Below are 6,478 nucleotides of genomic sequence, written 5' to 3' on the forward strand. Positions count from 1 at the left end.
TTCCAGCAGGAGCACAGTAAATTAGATGGGAAAGTAACATAAAGGACGACTAAACTCGACAAACAAAAACTAGTAACACAGATGTCTCAACTAGCAACAAGAGTTTAGTACATTCTTAGACAAGGATTTAACAACCTCCTGATCAGATATAACAATTTTCACAAAAATTATCTTTGTACTAATTGATTTTAACATTGGGGCTTTGTTATCTAATCAATTTTAATTATAGAATTGTTTCAACAATTGTGGCTTTTTTTCTCTATTATTAAAATAAAAAATCACAAAGCAGTATTTCAAACCGGAAAATGTAGATAATTTTTAGGGTTAAAGTATCTATCACTTATCCTTTGAAGACAAATTCAGATGCAATCAAGTAGATTTAAAAGAAAAAAATGAGCTATAATTTTATCCAAACCTAACATTAACCTTTAAATAATACCACTGTATGAATTGAATAATTTATTTTTTCTGTGAACATCTGGTAAACAGGCATACCTATTTACTATAGATATTATAAAATATTTTAATCTATTTATTATGTAAATGAGTAAGGTACTATGCAGTTAAAGGACAAAACAGAAACAAATACATAACCTATTATCAAGAATCTCCCAGTCTAATATGAAAGAGAAATATGTGCAAAAATATATACGTTAAGTGCAATAAGATAGCAAAGTAACAGACCCTACGAAAGAGAAAGTATGTGCAAAAATACCTAGATTGTGTCATAAGATTGCAAAGTAAGAGACCCTGGACTTTCTCAATATGGAAGAACCTACCAATAATATTTTAGAGAAGGTGGAGCTTTCAATGTAATCACTATGTAAGCAATGACATTTAAAGCAGATCATGGGGGATAGACACAAGCCTACCATGGATTGCTAGGGGAAAAAGTGGAGACAGGGAATTTCAGTTTGAGATAAAGAGCAATGACAAGCCACTGAGATAGGAAATGGCAAGAGCTGTATGAGAAGCTGATAGAATTCCCATATAATTGGAGGACACAGTGCAGAAAATGAGTGGGAAACAAAACCAAGACCAGATCTTGACAGACCTCAAATGTCTGACGAGCTAAGTAATTTGAAACTTGTTCTGTAGTCAACCACCAATTATTGATAATGTTTGAGCAAGCAGTGGTATTTTCAAGGATGGATCACTGTCCACAATCTCAAATATTTGTGGAACTTAGACCCAAATTCTGCCTACTAAGATCCCAAAACCAGAGCAATGAGAGAGAATCCCTACTCCAATGCAGGAAAGAATCCGGATGAAGTGAGCTATGCAGGTGATAACTTCATTATATACACGGGTGATACTATTTCAATGGCTCAGACACAGTTGTTCTCTTAGGAAGCCTCTGTCAAAGGATCAGAAGTGCATCTACAAGCTGATTCTACACAACTCAAACTGTTGTATAAGTCAAAGTCAAAAAAGAAGACTTCAAAGAGCAGCAGAAAGCAGGAATCTTAGAAAATATGGTGGCCAAGAACATCTGGATGTCCCTCCAGTAGAATTGCTCTTAGCTCAAACCAAAGACTATGTAGAATACTCAAGACATGGGACCATCATCAAAGGGCAGGAATGGGTGTCGCCTGCTCCAAGTACAAGGAGGATATGAAGATCCACAACCACACTTATATTTGGAGATCTTACTGGAAAGATGGCAGATGGGGATACAAGTGTTGTCACTCCTTTTACAAGTATTCCTATTGTAATGGAGAGGCTGGGAATGAGGTTGCTAATTCAGAGGAATACATTCTAAATGATACAACTGTAGAAGGATCAGTGAAAAAGCCTGGAGATACATTAGGAAAAAAGTAAAGGGAGAAGAAGAAGAAGAAGAAGAAGAAGAAGAAGAAGAAGAAGAAGAAGAAGAAGAAGAAGAAGAAGAAGAAGAAGAAGAAGAAGAAGAAGAGAGAGGAGGAGGAGGAGGAGGAGGAGGAGGAGGAGGAGGAGGAGGAGGAGGAGGAGGAGGAGGAGGAGGAAGAGGAGGAGGAGGAGGAGGAGGAGGAAGAAGAGGAAGAGGAAGAGGAAGAAGAAGAAAGAAGAAGAAGAAAGAAGGAGAAGCACAGAAAGAGTAGTTCAGACAGTGATGATGAAGAAAAGAAACATGAAAAATTGAAGAAGACACTAAATGCCAAGGAGGCCGCCTTCTTCATGTCAAGGAGATCGTGCAGATTGATGAGCAGAAGCGGCCATACAATAGTATCTATGAAGCCCGGGAGCCCATAGAGGAAGAAATGGAGGCCTACAGAATGAAACGCCAGAGGCCAGATGATCCAATGGCCTCCTTCTTAGGACAGTAGAGACTAGTCACAGACATCACCCCAAGTACACAGTGAACTCACTCTTAGCTTCTTGCCGAAGATGAGAAACGGAAAACATCATGTCTTCTCTTTCTGCTGCCTGACTTAAATAATAAAATTCCCAGGAGTTGCATAGTAAATACATTCCTCTCCACAGTGACGGTGGACTGGAGCAATAGCACAGCAGGTAGGGCGTTTGTCTTGCACGTGAATAACCTGGGTTCGATTCCTCCACCACTCTCAGATAGTCCAGCAAGCTACCGAGAGTATCCCGCCCGCATGGCAGAGCCTGGCAAGCTCCCCGTGGCAAATTTGATATGCCAAAAACAGTAACAAATCTCACAATGGAGATGTTACTGGTGCCCACTCTAGCAAATCAATGAACAACGGGATGACAATGCTACAGTGCTACAGTACAGGGACTAGTTATGTACTTTAAAAAATAGACAGGGCTTACCTTACACATGGGTGACCCAGGTTGAATCCTCAGCACCACTTATTGTGCCCTGAACTCCATCTGGAGTGCAGAGTCAGGAGTAAGCCTGGAACACCACCATGAGGTTACCAATAAACAAAAACAAATTAATTACAAAAATAACCAAATAAACATAATCATTAGAAGTGGTAGAATAGTATTTCTAAGATAAAATTAAAGACAACGACTTTTATCTTACTCAAACTCTTTCTCTTGTACTTTCACTTACTCACTATGATGACTCCAAACTGCCATAAGTTGCTCCATGGAAAGGCTCATGTGGCAAATAATGGGGGTGACCTCTGCCAACAACCAGCAATGACAATGACGGTTTTAGTGCAGCCACCCACAAAGAGTTGAATCCTGTCAGTAGCCATATATGTGTGCCTGGAAATGAATCCTTCCGTAGTGAAGCTTTGAGAGGCTGCAAATCAACATCTTAACTGGAGCCTGTGAGAAACCCTGAGCCAGAGGTTCCAGCTATTCTGTGCCCAATTTCCTGACACACAGGGACAATGAGATAATAAATGTATATTTTCTTCATTCACTAAATTTGAGGGTAATTTGTTTTGTGGCTAGTCGTAACTAATACATTGAGTTCTGAGTCAAATAGTGAAGGCAGGAGCCAAAATCACAAGAAATTAAGGGTAACATGAATTAAATAAAGGTAGAAAATATAAATAATTTGTCTATAAAGTATGATGATGCAAAGAAGTCTGAAGGCAATATATACTATCCAAAATTGATTTATAAATTGGTATAACAGCAGATGAGTGGATAAAGAAGTTGGAATATACATATACACATTGGAATAACTATTTGGCTATAAGAAAAATTGAAATCACCCAATTTGCCACAGTGTGGATGAAACTGGAGAGTATCATGCTGAATGAATTAGTTAGCAGGAATTAACAGATACAGAATGATCTCTCTCATGTATGGCATATAAAAATCCATATCAAGGGAAGAACAAATGGCCAAAAGCTACAGAATCTAAGAACTGGTCTATAGAACAAAACATACCAGTGTAGTATGACATGGGGAGTAGGATAGACATGGTGAGGTGAAGGGGAGGAGTTTGAGGTAATGGTGGAGGAAAATGGTTACTATGGTGGTAGGTATGATAATGGAATATTGTATCCATACAATACTATCATTGGTAGTATTGTAAAATTGTAAATCATGGTGGATAAAACAAAACATTTCAAATATGTTGTTTAGCACCATTTAGATTGTAAATTCTACTATCACCCCATAATCATTTGAAATGACATCATCTAAACACGCAGATGTTTAAATCTTTATAGGATCAGATTTTACTGGTAATTCACTATCACTATCACTATCACCATCACTATCACTATCATCCCGTTGTTCATCGATTTGCTTGAGCGGGCGGCAGTAATGTCTCCATTCGTCCCTGTGACGTGCTAGTGTAGCTCAATGGCATATTGGAAGCAGGGTAATGAGGACCATCATGGTTACTATTTTTGGCATATTGAGTACGCCACAGGTAGCTTGCCAGGCTGTACCTACTGGTAATTAAGTAACAATAATCACAGAACTTTATATATGGATATCAAGTTCTACCCAGTCATAGCCTTCTCAGCCTTTGCTCTGCAAATGCTCACTCACTGTGAAGTCAGCATAATGAATACTAAAAAAATTAGGTGCAGTGGCACTACCATCTTGCTTTATTTGTAATTTGATGAACTTTGTTCCTGCAACACAATACATACTGTTGCCACAATAAAAATTGAACTAGAAAGGGGATGGAGAGATAGCTCCTCCGGTAGGATGCTTATCTTGCACATTGACAACCCAGGTTCTATCCCTAGCATCCCATATGGTCCCCTGAGCACTTCCAGGAATAACTCCCGAATACAGGGCCAGGAGTAACCTTTGAGCATCACGAGGTGTGGCCCCCAAACCAAAATCAAATATTTGAGCTACATAGATATGACTATAGCATAGAAAACTGGTTCCCTAAACCCTGTACGGACTTCACGTGGAATAAATAGTTCTTAGTATGTAATGGGGAAATGGGTGGCCCAGTGCAGCATGAGCAAATCTTATAAGAAAATGTATTGTAAACTGCATAGTATCATGCTCATGGGAGTTAAGCTCTGCTTTATTAGACAATTCACCAACCCCCCGCCTTCACAGAGGCCCCAGCTGTTGCTCTTAGCAAAAGACTGACATTAACTGGCACTTTATCATTTTTATGGGCAGAACACTTGATACCAGCAATCTCTTTGCCAGCATTGCAAAGAAAACGCTCCTAAGATCTCTGCATTGGGGTGACATCTGCTAAGGGCTACAATGGAGCTTACCCATTTGCGGGTGCACTTTGGCATGGGCCTTCAAAACCTGACTTTTGGAATCCTCCTAATTGTCTCAGTCAATTACGGGGCATGTAATTCCTCAGGCAACCAAGTGTTCTAGAAAAGCTGTGCAGAAGCTGCCAGTCAGCTTATCCATCCCAACCCTTCCTGCTGTGCTTCAGATGGTGACTTCCAATTTGAGTCAACTTGAGGTGGGGGAGGGAAAACACAAACTTGGGGCTTTGTCCAGTGGTTTCAGAAGGCTAACACCGATCTCATAAATGTGCTAAAATTGTACTAGAAACACAACCCACTTGTGTTATCCTAGAATTATTTGACAAATGAATTAGGTATTTATTCCTACCATGCCAATTATTGGAAAACATATTTCCTCCTCCAAAAGGTAATAATGGTGGTAAAACACATGCAGTGCATTTGTTTATTTTTCAGTTCCTTTTATGGCAAAAACATTTCACTCAATGCTAGGGTTTCTAAAGTATTGCTTACAAAAAAGTAAAAATAAAATTCAGTCACCCAAACCTATTTTCACAGGCAAGTCTCACTATTTGTAAGCAATAATAAAAGCAATAATAACAAGTTCCCCCCTCTATTTGGCTTTTTGACCCATAATATACAATATTGATTTGCATAAGAATGATTTCTGATTTCTTGGTAAGGAAGTTTAGTCCTCCCCTTCCCTTACTTAGACCCTGTGGTATAAAGATACATTAGAGTAATCTGAAGTTCCATTTTTATGGAATTTCCAATATGAAGTTCCAGTAATGCATGAATAAATATTATTTATCATGTATTTTCTATTTTAGCAGATACGTATATGGAGCTGGGGCTGGAACGATAGCACAGCGGGTAGGGCGTTTCTCTTGCACACGGCCGACCCGGCCGACCCAGGTTTGATTCCTCCGCCCCTCGTGGAGAACCTGACAAGCTACCAAGAGTATCTCGCCCACATGACAAAGCCTGGCAAGCTACCCGTGACGTATTTGGTATGCCAAACACAGTAACAAGTGTCACAATGGAGACGTTCTGGGCCTGCTCGAGTAAATCGACGAACAACGGGAGGACAGTGACAATGACGTATATGATATACACTCTGTACCAGTCATTGTTTGAATAACTTTACAAATATGCAGCAATGCACTCACTCTTCCTAATAGTTTCATCAAGCAAGTGCCACTATTACTGCATCCTTATTTCAAAGATTAAAAAACTGGGACCCAGAGAAGTTAAGGAATTTACTCAAGCTACACATCTAGGACTGGTGGAGCTGGGATTTGTCCCCAGGCAGTTTGTGCCCCTGACTACTGCTTTCTGTTGTCTGAGTCACTTCATCATATTGCTCCTAAAGGTCTTCA

At 39.5% G+C, this 6,478-nt stretch overlaps 1 pseudogene; it reads left to right on the forward strand.

Moving 5' to 3' along the window:
* Positions 1-765: 765 nt before the first annotated feature.
* Positions 766-2,322, forward strand: LOC130038353 (pre-mRNA-splicing factor SLU7-like; annotated as a pseudogene).
* The last annotated feature ends 4,156 nt before the right edge of the window (positions 2,323-6,478 follow it).

The sequence above is a fragment of the Sorex fumeus genome, unplaced genomic scaffold (genome assembly GCF_029834395.1).
Source record: "Sorex fumeus unplaced genomic scaffold, SorFum_2.1 ptg000075l, whole genome shotgun sequence".
In the NCBI taxonomy this organism is placed as follows: domain Eukaryota; kingdom Metazoa; phylum Chordata; class Mammalia; order Eulipotyphla; family Soricidae; genus Sorex; species Sorex fumeus.